The sequence below is a fragment of the Phoenix dactylifera genome, chromosome 9 (assembly GCF_051530095.1).
Source record: "Phoenix dactylifera cultivar Ajwa chromosome 9, Ajwa_hap1_PhDact_Kaust_v1.1, whole genome shotgun sequence".
Lineage (NCBI taxonomy): Eukaryota > Viridiplantae > Streptophyta > Magnoliopsida > Arecales > Arecaceae > Phoenix > Phoenix dactylifera.
In genome coordinates this window covers 22,700,648-22,718,308 of record NC_143198.1, presented here as the reverse complement: position 1 = coordinate 22,718,308, position 17,661 = coordinate 22,700,648, and the positions used below count along the sequence as shown (strand labels likewise).

General features: G+C 40.4%; 1 long non-coding RNA gene across 3 annotated transcripts; it reads right to left on the bottom strand.

Annotated features, from left to right (window-relative positions):
* Positions 1-13,429: 13,429 nt before the first annotated feature.
* On the bottom strand, positions 13,430-13,925 carry LOC149752887 (uncharacterized). 3 transcript variants are annotated; one of them, XR_016396468.1, is made up of 2 exons: positions 13,792-13,925; positions 13,430-13,760 (listed from the first exon to the last, which is right to left on the bottom strand). It is a non-coding gene; the product is annotated as an uncharacterized LOC149752887 (long non-coding RNA). The 3 variants fall into 3 exon arrangements; XR_016396467.1 differs by having other exon boundaries at positions 13,430-13,718; XR_016396469.1 differs by having other exon boundaries at positions 13,430-13,718; positions 13,761-13,881.
* Positions 13,926-17,661: the final 3,736 nt, after the last annotated feature.

The window sequence follows — 17,661 nt, the reverse complement described above, 5'->3', positions numbered from 1 at the left end:
TTTAAATTTTTAACTTTTTTTATACAATAAATTCTCCTTCTCTCCTGGCTGTTTTAATTGTGGGTCACAGGAGGAAATGCCGTTTTATGAATGTTAATTAAGCATGGGACCTAAACTTGGATTGCTATAGTTTTATATTAAAAGCTAAGAAGTTGGTAAGAATGCTCGTTTGCTTGTCGAATAAAAATTAAAAAAAATAGAAAAGGAGTAGAAATTTGTAATAAAAAAATATAAAGGTTTACAGTGGATGGTAGCTGCACTAGAAAAGTGAAGCAGCGTGCATGGAAATGAATCCTTGCAAAATATATGTACTTTATTGGATTCAAATAGTAGGATTTGGTGTTTGATCACTATACGTCCACTTGAAACTTGCACACAGTAACGAGACTTCGCGAGTTGTTGCTTCAAGAGCTGCATGCCAGACTTTGGACTTCATACGAGTTAGTTGAGATTTAGAAAGATCTAGGGGTTCGTATATGTAGTTTCTGAATCCAATTTGATTTATTTTACTCGAGAACCTCCACCTTCTAATTTCATCAAAATCAAATTTGATGGCCGCATAAGGAACAAGGATCAAATTGGTGGAGCAGATTTTATTATTGGTAATTCCAAGTAATTTTTGTTGCAGCAGGAGGCTCTCATCTTCTTAATCCACTGAATTAAGGACCGCATGAAAAGGGCCGGTTATGCTATTATCGTCCTAAAACAGTTATATTCTAGATTAAGGCAGGAGGACTTCGGCAAGGATCTACTTATCCATTATTGTTGGATATTTGAAGATTAAAATCAAGTTTTACATCTTATGTAGCCAAGTATTTACTCAGAGGTTAATAAAGCAGTTGACAGGGTGGCTTCTTTTGTTAATGTCACGCCCCGAACCCCGCACCCGGGTCCGGTACGCGACCGGCCGCATGAGCCCTAGAGCAGTGCCCTAAAGATCATGCAATGCCTAAGATGAACAAAAATCTAATAATTCTACAGTTAATCACTTAATTCAAATAGACAAATCCGACATGTCCAGATAAACAAATTAGTTCAATTACAAGATCTTCAAATGTTCATCGACATCAAAGAAGGATAAACAAACTAACTAGCTAATGACTCTGGTACTCACACTCTGCGCCCATCCCATCCAATTCTATGCATCCTGCAACTCTGATAAAAAAAAAAAGAAGAAGAGAGGGTGAGCTTTACAGCCCAGTAAGAATTCCTACACATCCATATCAACACAATAATAATATGAATTTGAAAAACCACGACAAATCGATGCACATTTCATGAAATCATAAACAGTTTCTAAAAGACTCAAATAATCAATATAATTATATACATCAAACATCAATGAAAGTCCATAATTATACATCAAACATCAATGAAAGTCCAGCCACATAAGAATGATATAGTATATAATAGCTTATAAATCTTCGTTACTGTTTTCAATGCTTTTTCTTTCCATTCTATGTTAACTTGATCCGGATCAATTATCTTTCCGACTTTGGGCTACATCTCGGTCACGTTTCCGGCCCGTGATGGGGCAATCGATAGTATCACATTTTCGGTCTGTGACGGGGCAATCGATGGTATCACATTTCCAGCCTGTGATGGGGCAATCGATAGTATCACATTTCCAGCCAGTGACGGGGCAATCGATAATATCACATTTCCAGCCTGTGATGGGGCAATCAATACTAACGAGATAAGCCCAAAGTCCTACTCATTTAACCAATTCACATACACACATCAATTCTTTTTTCCATCTTATATCCAGCCTAGACTAACCATGGTCACGTTTCCGGCCCGTGACAGGGCAACCAATATAACATGGTTAGTCCATACCACCACATTCATAAATTCAATTATGCAGGTATAAGTTATACACATACATGCATCCATCATACTACCAATCACAAGCCAACACGATCAAAATATAATTAAATATAAAACTATTTTGCTTTGTCTGGATCATAGCATATCAAACATATATAATGCAAAAATATTTTTATCATGTAGGATTGGCGTACAAAGATTCTTATTCTTTGTTGAAAACTCAGACAACTAATCACCCGCCCTCACGGCGATCTATGAACCGGAATGCGCAGGACTCTGCTCAGCGTCCTCTCGTCCAATAGATTGTTCCTCTACAGAACCAAGTCATCATTAAAATTTATCAAAGATATATGATGATCTAGAACCCCTGTTTGATCCTATAAAGGGTCCTCTAGAATCTAGCATCCCCAAACTATCTAGAGTCCTCAAAGCCATGATCTTCCCAGATCCAAGTGTAAAGAGAGCACCCAACTAGAGACAAAAACAAAAAAATATAATAAGAGGAAGGGAATGGGAAGACCCTTTCCCTTTCTCTCTTCTTCCTTCTTCCCGATGGAAAGGGGAAAAGGGCGCTCGGCAGCAGGCGGCCCACAGCCGGCGATGCCCCCTGGTCGTCGGCCTGCAGCGGTGCCACGCCCGGCAACGGCCGGTCGGAACGAGAGAGAAGAAGGCCGAATAGGGCTCGGCTTTCTCCCATCAGTCCGGCGGCTTGCCGGCCGGATTCCAAGGAGTCGGTGGCCCAAAGACAAAGAAGAAGGAGGAGAGGTTGCTCACCTTACCTCCGGCAAGATCGGCGGCGAACAACCCAAGTTTCTCACGGATCCTTTTTTTTCTTTCTTTTTCTTTTGAACGGCACCCGGTTGATGCCCTAGGATGAGGAGAAAGGGATCTTTTATAGATAGAAATTGATGCAAATTAGGTAGGATTTGATCTCCCTTTTCCTCTTTTTTTTTTTTTTCCTTTCTCTTCCGATGGATTCGGGAAGCAATTGAAACAGGGAAAGGAAGACTCTGTTCGGGAGTCTCCCTCCCGTTTCATGTGTCGTCCCGACCCAGGCCTCCCCCCAAAAATGTGGGTCCTCACAGTTAATCATAGTGGATCTAGGTTGTGGGAACCTCATCTACATTACCAAGTTATCCTCTAGATCTTTTGGTGACTGATGCGAGTGGGTGTATCTATTGAAGAGTTATATGAGGCGATAGAACAACAACAACAACAACAAAACTCCCGTGTCACCTACCTTTGCAGCAAAGTGATTTTTTGGAGTGCAAAATCTCATTGAGAAAATTCATAGTTTAAACTTAATTGTTATTTTTCTTTCAATATCTTTATTAACATTCTAATCAATTTTTTAGGAGCCGTATATGTGCACTCATAATAGCATATTTCCTCAGATTGCACATGCAAATGCAACACACTTGTCTACAACTTGCTTAAATGTACAAGGAATCTCTGTGTATAAAGAATCTAGAAAATACAATCATCAATAAAGGACGGGTGGGTGGCTTCTTTGCCTCCCTTATCATCAATAGAGAGAGAGAGTGTGTGTGTACACAAATATATTAATATCTATTATATGGTAAATATCATACATTTGGCCTCTACCTCAAGTGAAAGATAAACCGAGTAGTAAATACTACTCCCCCTTTTATGAAAAGTGATTATATACTTTTTTTAAAGATGGATCGAAAAACTTTATCCTGGATGACTATGAAATCGTTAAGCCTTTTACAAAGGTTGTCATGTATTAATATTGGTAATGTCATAATTTTCATAATCATGTGAATTTAGAAGCAAGCTGAAAGAGTTGGATTTGGAAGTTGATCAAGTGTTGCCAAGCATCAAAAGTACTCGAGGAAAGCACAGTTGGCAACCATTTCTCACTAAGAGAATGGCTAGTTACTGAGGATAAAGCATTAGGTGTATTTATTAGCAAGGAGGATATCTATGGCTTGTTTGTACAATATCTTTATCCTCATCTTATCTGATATTACATATCTTGTGTCTGGAAATGATACCTTATCACCAAACTCCTAGTGGCGTTGAATTTGATGGCTAGTCATGATCTTTGTAATGGCAGTAAGTTTATAGACCAAACATTTTGGAGTTTGAGATGTATGAATGACAAACTAGATATTACTGCAGCAATGGAATTCTACAAGATCACTTAAAATTTTTAGCTTACTTTCAATAGCTATGAGCCTATGACTATAGGAAAAGTTTGGAGGACCAAAGCAAGCTACACAAACCATAATTTGGTATAAAACCTCGACAAAGCAAGTTTAGATGCCCTAATTTCCCATCTATGAATAATGTATGATGAGTTCTTAAAGAAAGAAAAAAAATGGAGAATGTACGATGGATGGATTTAGCACCTTACACCAACAATGGGAAAAGGGGGTGGAAAAGTGTGAGACAGCTCATGGATCACGCCCTGACCCTTATTTTGCTTCTTTTTTTTTTAACAAAAATTACCTTTTTTTAGTGCTTTACCTGATAACAAAAATACCAGGTTGGGAGGTGACCCACAAGCTTCCTTGTTTTTCTTCCTCTTTTCTTTCATATGTGCAAGACAACCATGCTCTGCCATCCCTCCATCACATTTACGGAGATTAGAAATTTCAGGATCAAAATTTATTCGTATTGGTAAGCTTGGTAACCATAGGTGTTGATCGAGAAACCAATTGGAAAGAAAAATGTTAAGCTAGTTGCATTAATATAGTCTCCGCTTCACCACTGGTGCAGATTAATGTGTGTTCTGAGTGGAATTATTATGGTCATTTTTTAGGACAGCGCAAGAAATAAAGCAAAAGATTGTTGATATGCTTTGGAAATCTCAAAATGAGCATGTTGTTTGCTTGTGTAATGCTTGATAGCCATCATTAGAAGATGGATATCTATCAAACAACACAATCTTACATGCCATACATAATGCATCATTGTTGATAACCGTCTAGGTTTTGATGGTGACTATCAGATGCTGCACAACTATAGCATGCATTGTATACGATTCAAGGTCCTACTAAATTACACTCATGGCACCATTAGTCCTAAATTGGGTATACGCTTAACTCAAGACAAGCTATCCTTGATAGCCTACCTGGTCGTCATGCCATACATAATGCATTGTTGTTGATAGCCATCTAGTTTTTGATGGTGACTATCGGATGCCGCACAACTATGGTATGCACTAGGATAGGGCTGTTAACGAGCCGAGCCGAGCCCAAGCCTGGAAGAGCTCGGCTCGGCTCGTTTCACAGTAGCTCGGGCTCGGGCTCGTTAACGAGCTTTGTATTGAGCTCGAGCTCAGGCTTGCTTGGCAAAGCAAAAGCTCGGGCTTGAGCTCGTAAAGCTCGTTTCAATTACGAGCTCCAGAAAGAGCCCGAGCTCGGGCTCGGGCTCGGGCCCGGGCTCGTAATCGGGCTCGGGCTCGGGCTTGTTTTCTTAAAAAAAAGAAAGGGAACTAATTTACATGTTTCGAAATGGCAAATCATATAAATACAAATCAAAATTAAATCAGGCCTTCTACCAAGACCTTGGAAATTTGGAATTTTTCATATGAATAAGATATCAAAGATGTGTTTCGCATAAATTACAACATCTGTCTCTGCATACTGGTAATATGTTTTCTGACTTTTATTCTTTGTTGCCAGTTAAGTGCTCTCTGCTTATATGTTTTCTTATTCTTATATACCAGGTGGATTATATTCACACTGTTTGCCCTTGAAGCTGATGCATACTGGAAACTAGCAGTTAGATGTATGGCATTGATGACCTGCATCATAAGTAAAGCTCAATTACCATCTGAAAAGGCTAATGAAGATATGTATAAGCTGATACAGCAAATTTGAATCTTAAAAAACCTTTGCCTGAGTCATAGATGACATAGACAGAGGAGTCTACACATGTGAAAATAGTTCCTGCTTGATTTGATGTTGCCTTTCCCCTATGGTAAAACAAGCGCAGATAACTTCCAAATATTATGAAAAAAGAAGTAAATGCCCACTCGTACATTAGCAGCAAACCCGTCCATGGCATCACTTGCCTGGGTACAACTGCAAATGCAAGCGCAACTGAGACTATGGCAGCCATCTGACATTTCTTGAAAAATATAAACAACCAATCAAATTACATATTTAGTACATAAGCATGCCATACTGCCATATAATTATACAAAGCCTATTCAAGGCTAAAACAAAACCAAACAAATTTAGACGCCAATTCATTTAAACACTTGAAAGCATAACATTCAGCCCTCCTCCCAAACAAATTTTCATAAAGAAATAATAATAGATAAAATCAAACAGTGAAACAGAACGGTTGAGGAGTTGAGGACTGAGGACTGAGAACTGAGGAGCAAAGACTCGGAGGGGAGAAGAGGAAACTCACCAGCAAGTCGGGGTCGGCCGGTCGCCGGTCGGGGGTCAGCGCTGCAGCAACTCAGCAAGTCGGAGACTCGGAGTCGGGGAAGATCCGGGAGGAGCAAGTCGAGGGATCGACTGATCGAGTCGTCGTCTCGTCGAGGTCCAGCCGTCCAGTCGTCCAGATGATGGAAGGGGTGAGGGGTTCGGAGGAGAAGGAGGGCCGGAGGGGTTCGGCGGCGCGGCGTGCGGGCGAAGGGAGGCGGAGCGCGGCGGGGCTGGGGCTTCAGCTTCAAGCCTTCGAAGGGGAAGGCAGACCGGAAGGGGGCCGGAAGGGGATCGTCGCCAGAAGGGGAAGGCCGGAAGGGGGTCGTCGCCGGAAGGGGAAGGCCGGAAGGGCTGGGAGGGCTGGGAGTCGAGTGGGAGAGGCCGAAATCGGGGGAGGGCTGGGACTTGGGAGTCGACTGTCGAGTGGGAGAGGCGGCCGAGAGGGAGACAGGAGGAGACTAGGGCATCGCATGAGCTGATGAGCATCTGGATCTGGTGAGTGGTGGTGATCACGATCTGGGTCGATGGACGGTGGGGCTGGTCCGGCTGGAGAGTGGGCTGGCCGGGTGGGCCCATGGCCATGGGAGACTAATCAATCAGCATTCAGCAAATAGCTAAAGGCCCAAGCTCGTTTGGGCTCGTGAGCTGCTCGGACTCGAGCTCGGATGTAAACGAGCCTCATATTAGGCTCGGGCTCGGGCTCGTTTGACTAACGAGCCGAGCCCGAGCCGGGCTTTTACCGAGCCGAGCCCGAGCCGAGCCCGAGCAGCTCGGCTCATTAACAGCCCTACACTAAGATACTAAATTACACTCAGGGTACCATTAGTTTTAAATTGGGTACACGCTTAAGTCTTAACCCAGGACAAGCTATCCTTGATAGCCTATCTGGTCGTTAGAACATCCGATACCAAAAAATCGACATGCTAAATTTAGTGGTGCTGTTAACGGGCAAGACGCCAGCCAACTTTCGGCCACGAAACATGGCATACTCCGTTGCACGCCTCGTAGTTTATTCTCCCAACAACCGCTCTTTAGAGCCCCGGAAGAGGACAAGGGCAGGGTCCCCTTGTCACGTGACATGTGGCTTGAAATCGTAGGCGAGGACGGCTTTGCTCGGTGGAGGTTGTCGGCATGGAAATGGCCTCGCGTGGAATATATTATCCATGGTGGAAGCCACTTCAGGCTTTATTCCGTTCTCTAGCGTCCAGTAGGAAGCGAATTTGGCCGTGCTCCCCCTGATGCATGCGTCACCTGGTCATGAGAAATAGGGTCGAATGTCAGGGAATCAGGGAATCGATAAGCTTCCTTTTTTTACTGGTTTTCAAGAAAAGACGCGAGAGTATCATGGGAAGCGCACTAACTATAAAAGGACGAAAACGACCTCTAAATTTTTATCTTAAAATATACATACCTAAAGTTGATAGGTTAATACTCAGCACCATATTTGGCAAATGAGATTAATTTTGGATAGGGATTGCAATTGGGTCTAACGGATAGGAAATAGATTAAATGTTTGTGGATCCTGATAGGAGGAAAAATGGATCGTCTAGCCCACAACTAAAAGACCGCCAAGTTTCGGCCCAGTAAATGTCAACGCCAATCGGCTGAATCTTCACTTCGGCTCAAAGTCAACTCGACTTTGGGACTCCGCCAAAAGCTCCACCAACTTCAGATATTTGCCGACTTTCCTGACCAAGCTCGAGGTGCCTTCAGATATTCGCCGACTCCCCCGACCAAGCTCGAGGTGCCTTCAGACATTCGTCAACCCGCCCCGACCAAGCTCAGGGCTCCTAACTCAGTAGTACGCCCCGACCTTCGAGCTCGGGGCGCTCCACCGAGCACACCTCAGAACCCGGGAAGCCGAGTTACTCTCAGCACCCGTTAAGCCGACCTCGCCAAACGCATGATGCGACCTCTCAATGAGTTCGGCCTCACCAACGACCACACCCATGTGTGCACCTACGCCCACCTACGTGGCCGTACATTACAACATTATCGTGCTACGTCTCCATAGCCGGCCTTCAACAGTCAGACGACACCTTGACTACTCCGGCCATACCCTACCGTAACTGTCAACATCCTACCGTTCTCAAGAACGGGCAGTACTACATACCACCAACCAGCTTAAGCTGCGCGCCATCAGGCTCAGAGCCACGCCCCCTTATGATGAGGGCCGACAGTGCCTCTGCCACCTGAGCCTCTCCACCGAGACTATAAATAGCCCGGTCAGGTAACTTCTAAGGAAGTCCTTTTTTGGCCGGACCAAATTAATCCCACTCTAACTTGATCGTCGGAGGGTCCTCACCAGAAATACCGGTGAGACTTTGTCCAGGTCCACGGCCGTCGCGCGGAAGATGGCTCTTGTCTTCTCCTTCTAACCAACGGCGACTTCCTCGACTCCACCGGCATGGTCACCCTCGGGCCAAATTTGAACCACAACAGGTCCCAATTTCAAAAATCTAATGTTATTATTGACTATTTTATTAAATATATAATCCAAATCGATCTACGACAAATTGAATTAAGTTAAATAGGTTAAAAAAAAATTAGCATCGCCGTCCTTAATTTTGGAAGAACATCACTTGTAAAGAGATAGTTTATTTCATGAGACGACTTTTTTTCGTATATGGTTGAAAGGATAAGCGAAGAAAATAGGTGGATGTAAGGTTGAAAGTGGACTGGTATATATAAAATTACCTATGCAGATCTTACACGACACATAAGTAACTAAGGTTCAAAGTTATGGTTATTAAACCCACATAAAGACTAACTTGATCATGGGCCCCGGTTACTAATTTGGCCAGATTTATATTAAAATATTTGAGACAAAAATTATTTAAAATAAAAATATAACATAAAATATTTATATGTTTTGCATCAAATACCATTATTACTCTTCGATTATAGCACAAATAAAAATAATCATAAATTGTCTATTATTACAGGGCATATAGAAAAAAGTATATATAAATATAGGATTATGTAGAAGTTATAAATATTTTTAAATATCTTTAACAATAAATCTTAGAAAATATCATAAAAAATTAAGTATATTTATTTTTTATTTTTATTAAAAAATAAATTAATTTTTTTATAAAAATAATGATTATAATATAAAATATTATAATATACATAAAATGATTATTAACGACTTGAATATAAGCAAGTAAAATAAACTACCTACATAAAATAAGAATACATGTTGTAGACTTCTAGTCTGATAGTTGAGGGCTTGTCATTTAAACCGATCTCTAGTTTGTAACCAATGACGTTTGATTTTGTCCAACCTATTTTCAGCCCTGATCGAGTGTACTAGTTTTTATAATAATTTAAATTTTGTCATAAAAATAAAATTGCCTTTCTGCTTTTTTGTCTATTAAAAAGTAGGTAGGACAAAATAATAACCCGAGAGGAAAATTTTTCCTACACCATGAGATAATTCTATTCATGAAAATGAAGGAATAAATTTTTATCCTTTCTCTCTCTTGGTGTTTCCATTTATTCGAATAAGACTATTCCGTGGTTATTTTGAAGCATTTGCGGGAATCCCGTCACTTATCCCATCTACCAAGCATAGCCTATATTTAGTCTCAAAAACTCTGAGAGAATGTTGTCATTCTCTATGGCTGCATTTGATGGAGGAAAATTTTGGAAGGATAGCTCTTGTACCGTAAAAAGAATAGGTTATTCCATGAGATAAATCTTTTTTGGATATTTGGTTGGAGGAATAAATGTAGAGAATGAATACATGCATCGACTTTTGTAGCATTTTAGATTTTACCATAATGATCAAACTGCTTTCTCGCTTTTTTGCATATTCAAAGTTGATGAGGGCAAAATAGCATTTGAATGGTATAAGTTTTTCATATTCTGCTAATCCACCAAAATATCCAAATAGAGTTATCACTTCGCTACCTTACTTTTTGTCAACTTATTCGAATAGATCTACCATAATAAGATACTTTCAGGTTTTGATCCCCCACTTGTCCCCCCTACACAACCTAGCCTAAAATGTTTACTTGGTTGTGATATCAACCATATACAGAAGCTCCAATATGACCAAACTTAGGCTAAGTATCAATTGATGCTGCTAAGGTAAGGGTAAAATTAACAAGTCCAATAGAAAAAATTTGAATGTCATTCGTTGGTCCTCGTCAATTTTTATTTAAGAGGAAAGGCTTTATGTTTGGACTGTTTGATGTTTCCTGGCATTGCTTGCATATTGACTGGGGAAAGTATTGAATTCATAGCACTAGAAAACAATATTTAAACTGATATGATTTATAGATACATCTGTTATGTCATCCTATGGCGTCACTTCTAGCAGAAATTTGCTTGTACACTGAATCAAGTCTTCAGTCCTGCTTTTACCTTATTTTCTCTTAGACAAAGAGCAGTTGAATCTGCTAATATTATTATTTTATTAAAAAAATATCATAGAGGTATTCTGAGTATAATAATTGTCTTCGAATTCGGTCGTCATAGCTAGACTTCCATCCGGTTGACTAATAAAAATAAAATATATAATATAATAAAATTAAGAACATGTAAAAAAATAGTTCGACGGCAGAATAATAAAAAATTTAACACTTTTTATTTAATTTTTTAAATATTTTTAAAATAAAAAAAAAATTAAAAGCCAACCACCCAGATGTTGACTGGTTCTATCTGAATAGCTTATTGTGGTCCAAATATTTGTCTTGTACTTTGATTCAACTTTGCCTTATAATATACGAACGAGGAAGAGTAATTATCCCAGGAAATTTCATCGCAACGCTTCCTATTCAATGCAATGCTCCTGGTCTTCACCATAGTTAGCAATGGTGCAAAATTTTATTAATTTCCCCCTGCTTCATTGTTATCATTTGGCGACTTAGAACTATTATTGCTTTCAATCTATTTCTTTTGACCTGTTTCCTGAATTGAATTGATCCGCATACTGTTCTTTGCCTTGTTCTCTATAAATCATTATGAGAAGATGATAGGAAACAAGGGAGTACTTAGAAGCCAAGGAGAAGAGCGAGCTGCGTCTGAAGTCCACTTGGGTCAAAGTCTTCCTCTTGTACTCACTCATTCAAATCCCTTGAAGTCTCCTGTGGTTTCTTTGACCATACTGAAGTTGGCTCCGAGAAATTTCTCCAACGCTTCTTAGATGTCTTGACCTCAATTAATTGATAAGACTACCTGTCTGCTATATTAAAATTATGGAATTTATGAACTAAATATTGACTCTCAGCATGAAGTATTGGACTTCTTGTTAGAGAAAAAAAAGTTCATTTTCTTGCAAGCTACATACATGGATCAGATTCATGGCTCAACCATGAAGTCCATACTTACCTAGTTGAACTTTGTGACAAATATTCATTCTTATTGTTGAATATATATATATATATATATATATATATATATATATATATATATATATTTGTCTGTCTGTTACAATGTATAAGAGCTTTTATATAGACTAAGAGGCTAACGAAGTTTGCTAAAGTCGATTAAGTTTGGCACAATCAATCACAAATCAATCAAGATGAAGTTTAGTAAAACCGATTAAGTTTGGCACAATCAATCATAAATCAATCAAGGTGAAGTTTAGTAAGGCCGACTAAGTTTGACACAATCAATCCATTAATGGATTCTAGCATTCCCCCTTAAACTCAAGGTGGTAAAGTGGACACTAATTTGAGTTTGGAAACAAGAGATTGAAAGATGCCAGGAGGATGAGCTTTGGTGAGGACGTCTGCAAGCTGATCAACCGTGAAAACTAGATCACGAATATACCAAAAAACTAGCGTACTAGATCAAGAGTAGGAGTAGGAGCTGCTGAGGTTTGGAGCGAAACCATGCCTGCCAAGTTTACCTTCACCAAGCTTTTGACAGTATGGTTTGACGCGCTGCTGCTAGAGTGTTGCGGACCCCCCTCAAACACCACCGTCGGATCCCACAACCAAGGAGGAGACAGCGCCCGGATGATGCCAAAGGAGGGTTGTGCAACGGCCAAACTCAAGATCCGGGCCAATTACTATGCTTGGAGGGGTGGCTGGACTTTAGCCAAGCCTCTTCCCACTTGGCCAAGCCTTGGCCATGCCATTTCACACTTGGCAAAGCCTTGGCCAAGTCAAGGATCCCAATGCTTGGCCAAGCATCTCCAAGGTCGGCCAAGACATGGCCAAACATGCCAAAGGCACAGCGCACCCATGCGCGGCCCAAGCCGTGCCCGTCCGAGCCCACCGCGCACAGCCCCGGGCCTTGCCGCGGCCAAAACCTGCTGCAAACTATGCTACGGACGAGGTTCAGGCCAAAGAACCTCGCCAGCTACAGTGTGCCGGACGAGGCTCATGCCAAAGAACCTCGCCTGCTACAGTGCCGCGCGCCAGCCAGCCCGCTGCCCCTGCCGCATGCCAAGGCTTTGCCACAGCCATGCCTTGCCCAGCCTGCTGCAATGCCCTGCCAGCCCTGCACCAGCCTTGCCAAAGGCCATGCTAGCCTAGCCATGCCTGCTGCTAGCCATGACAGCCTTGCCAGCCATGCTGCCAGCCCATGCCACGGTCTAGCCAAAGGCCAATACTGCAGCCACCATGCCAAGGCTGCAGCCTTGAGCCACATGTCACCTAGGCCTTGGCCATGCCTAGGCCCTATGAAACCATGCCTTAGCCATCCAATTTCTGTTGGAAATATACTGTCCCAGAAAATTTTAAATCTATAATACTCTACTTCAATAAATAATAGGCAGAAATAGGCTTAGAGAAAATAAATAGAGAAAGTGGAAAAATGGAACCCGAGATGCTGAGGCGTGGTATGTTGGTCACTTTCCTTGAAGTAGATTTCGCCGCCTTACAGTGCACTAGGCTTAGATGGCGTTCTACTCCTGAGATACAACAGCCTCTCGCACTGTTCCTTCTGCCTCAATGATTTGCACGGATCAAAGAAGCTTTCGAACCCAGAATCAGTATGCAGCAAGCCCGTTGATTGAAAGAAAAACAGCAAATAGGGAGAATAGAAGTTCTCTGTTTTTAATTTTATATATATCCTGTCTAATCCGAAGAGGTCTATTTATAGACTTCTTCGGGACAGACGCGACCCAAAACCGATACAACGGTCAAAACCGGTAAGAAAGTTTGAAAAAACACTGGGAGTATGGCCAGCGGATGCGAGGTTGGTTGCGAAGAGGTGCTAACGAGGAAGCAACGCGGCTCCTCGTGCTATGGGTGCGAGGCACGGCCCACGCACCTCTTGGCTCATCGTACCCGTTGTCCGACCTCGGCTCCTCTGGGCTCATCACACCTGTGGTCCGACCTCGGCCTCGGCTCTTCGCGCTTCAGTTGAGGTGGGTCGGACGAGCACAGGCACACAGAACCTCGGACGAGCAGGGGCAGGGCCCAGCGAGCACAAGCACATGCGCAAAGAACCTTCGCTCGGACAAGCACAGGCACAGCTCGGCTGCAGAGAACCTCGGCTCGGACAAGCTCGGCTGCAGAGAACCTCGGCTCGGACAAGCACATGTCCAGCTCGGCTGCAGAGAACCTCGGCTCGGACAAGCACAGGCACAGAGAACCTCGGCTCGGACAAGCACAGGCCCAACGAGCACAAGAGAACCGAGCTCGGCTCGGACAAGGAGGGAACATCCCAACGAGCACAAGAAAACCAAGCTTTACGTAATAGAAATAAAAAGGAGGGAATGGGAATCGAACCTGTTATCTCATCCCCACCCAAACAACACACCAACCACCAAGCCAAACTCCCTTATTAACATATATGTCTAATATATATATTTTAAGTATGAAAACTTTTAATCATTATTTAATAAAAATCTAACATTTCTCCACCTGATTAAAATGTTTTCAAAACTTTATAAAATAAAAAATAGTCAAACCGGGCTTGTTTATGTCACGACTTCAATAAAGGTAGCTTGCGGCTTTGAACCTTTACCTAGTGAAAGTATATTTTCATCTGAAAGGTATAGTGGTAGCTAAAAAGCTTTGAACCAAATCCTTTGGTTCAGATTTCTATATACTTCACCCATGACAAATGCAAATACTGGGTTCATTATAGGTGGTGCTTTTTCTGGCCTTATGCACCAATATCTCAGTTTCATGAGTGCTCTAGGGGTTAAACCCTTATCCCCATAGACTGCGGCCACACAGTCACACTCATATAGGTGAGTCCTCCAAGGGTGCTCGCAGCATGGCACCTTGCCATAGACTCGGACTCATTCAGAGTTTTAAACTCTTCCGTATACCTCTGCTGTATTTAGCACTCACATCACAGGGAGAGACCAAATGACATAAAGTCATTTTATAATAGTGCTAACTAATCATTTAAACAACTTGTTTTTCCCGTTGAACCTTTCATCTTGGGATCTCCAGTCAGAATAGGTTGGGTTGCCATTGTCAATGATTCCTTATGGGTTTCAGTCCCATCCCCTTTGATGTTTCTATGACTTTGCTTCTAGCCAGTCCTTTAGTTAAAGGATCTGCTAGGTTATCTTTAGATCCAACAAATTCCAAAGTTATGATACCATTTTTAATTAGGTATCTAATAGTCTTATGTCTCACACTAATATGTCTTCTGTTTCTCTTGTTATACTCAGTATTTCTACAAGTATTAATTGCAGCTTCATTATCACATAACAAAGAGATAGCAGGTATAGGCTTTTCCATAATAGGTATTTCAGACATAAGATCCTTCAAGTACAGTGGAAAATCTTGAGTAATGTAAACCATAATACATGGTACCTCTCAAGTATCTAAGTACTCTATCCAGTGCTTCCCAGTGACTAAGACTAGGGCAACTATTAAACCTACTGAGCTTTCCTATAGCATAAGAAATGTCAGGTCTACTTGTATTTGTAACATACATCAGTGTCCCAATAATTTGAGCAAATTTCTCTTGGGCCACTGGATCACCTTTATTGCACTTCAAGTTCAAACCATGCTCATAAGGTGTACTCACTGGTTTACAGTTGTACTTATCAAATTTCTTCAATATTTTCTCAATATATTGTGATTGATCAAAGATTATACCATCAGGTATTCTGGTAATCCTGTTACCAAGAATTACCTCTGCCTGACCTAAATCTTTCATATCAAAATTATTAGATAAGAAAGTTTTGATATCAGTCACCATATTCATTTCAGTACCAAAAATTAAAATATCATCAACATATAAACACAAGATAATACATGAATCATTTTCTAACTTTGAATATAAGCACTTATCTGATTCATTTGCTTTAAAGCCATAAGAAACAATTATTTTATCAAATTTCCTATGCCATTGCTTAGGAGCTTGTTTTAAACCATAGAGGGATTTGACTAACCTACAAACTTTTCTTTCCTGTCCTTGAGCCACATATCCCTCTGGCTGATCCATATAGATCTCTTCCTCTAAATCACCATGAAGGAAGGCAGTCTTGACATCCATTTGATGAATTATCAAATTATGGATTGAAGCCAGTGCAATTAAAGTACGAATTGTGGTTATCCTAGTTACAGGAGAATATGTATCAAAGTAGTCAATACCCTCTTTCTGAGAAAAGCCCTTAGCAACTAATCTTGCTTTATATTTTTCAATAGAACCATCAGGTCTTAATTTCTTCTTAAATATCCATTTACAACCTATAGCCTTACTACCAGGTGGTAAGTCAGTTAAAAACCATGTTTTATTAGTCATAAGTGAATTCATTTCACTATTAATAGCTTCCTTCCAAAACATAGAATCTAATGAGTTCATAGCATCTTTATAAGTTTTAGGATCATCTTCAACCATAAAAGTATAGAAATCAGATCCAAAATCTTTCTTTTTCCTAATTCTTTTTTCTTTACCAAGTTCATTAATATCATTAAGTTCATTTTCATTTTCATTATTAGGAATAATTAGAGAATTAGATGGCGAACTACAAGATGCATCATTAGATCTATCTATTACATGCTTTTCTATTTTATCCTTAAATGGAAAAATGTCTTCAAAGAAAGAAGCATCTTTAGATTCAATTATAGTATTCTTATCTATGCCATTAATATCAGAATTAATGACTAAGAACCTATAAGTAACACTATTAAGAGAATAACCAAGAAACACAGCATCAAAAGTATTAGGTCCTAATTTTCTTTTCTTGATTAAAGGAATATTAACCTTAGCCAAACAACCCCAAACTTTTACAAAGTTTAGGTTAGGTTTTCTTCCTTTCCAAAGTTCATAAGGAGATTTATTAGAACCTTTAAATAGAACCCTATTAAGCAGGAAACATACAGTAAGCATTGCTTCCCCCACCAAACCTCAGGTAAACCTGAGTTGGCAAGCAAAGATCTTACCATATCTTGCAGAGTCCTATTTTTCCTTTCAGCCACTCCATTAGACTGAGATGAATAGGGAGGTGTAACTTCATGTAGAATTCCATTAACTCTACAGAATTCATTCAAGTCATTAGAGGTGTATTCTCCTCCTCTGTCTGACCTGAGAATCTTTATTCTCTTGTCAAGTTGATTTTCTACTAAAGATTTATAAGTCTTAAACATCTCAAATGCTTCATCTTTAGATTTCATTAAATAAACTTGACAATACTTAGAATAATCATCTATGAAGGTAATAAAATACCTTCTACCCCCTTTAGTCAAAGTTCCATTTAGATCGCATACATCTGAATGTATTAATTCTAATAAAGTTGAATTTCTATTTACTAGTTTAAATGGTTTTCTAGGTTGTTTAGATTGAACACAAATTTGACACCTTTCCTTTTCATTTAATGAAACATTAGGCAATAAACCAGAGCTAATCATTCTTTTAATAGTATTATTATTCACATGTCCTAATCTAGCATGCCAAAGAGATGAAGAACATATTGAAAGCACAATTTTATTATTATTATCAGAAGAAAAATCCAAAGATACATTATTTATTACATACAAGCCATCACACTCATAGCCTTTGCCTATAAATGTTCCATTCTTTGTTATAATCACTTTCTTAGATTGAAATAACAAAAAATAACCACTCCTATTTAGAAGAGATCCACTGATCAGATTCCTCCTTCCATCGGGCACATGGTACACATTAAATAGTGTAAGCACATTTCCAGACGTAAGCCTTAGAAGTACTTTTCCAGTTCCAAGCACTCGTGCCGAGGTGGAGTTCCCCATAGTTACTGTTAGGCCACTCCGGACCTGATAAGTAGTAAAAAGGGTATGATCAGTACACATATGAACATTCGCACCTGTATCCACTAACCAATCGGTAGAGCAAATTGCCAAATTTAATTCTGGACTTAAAGTTACATACCGATCATCAGTACTAGTAGGACCAGTACTGGATAGCACCATGTTGGTTTGTGGATTTGCAGGTTGAGAAGGCGCATGTTCATAGTTCTGATACTTCTTCTTCTTCATCCGGCATACTCGAGCCATATGACCGAGTTTCCCACAATTGT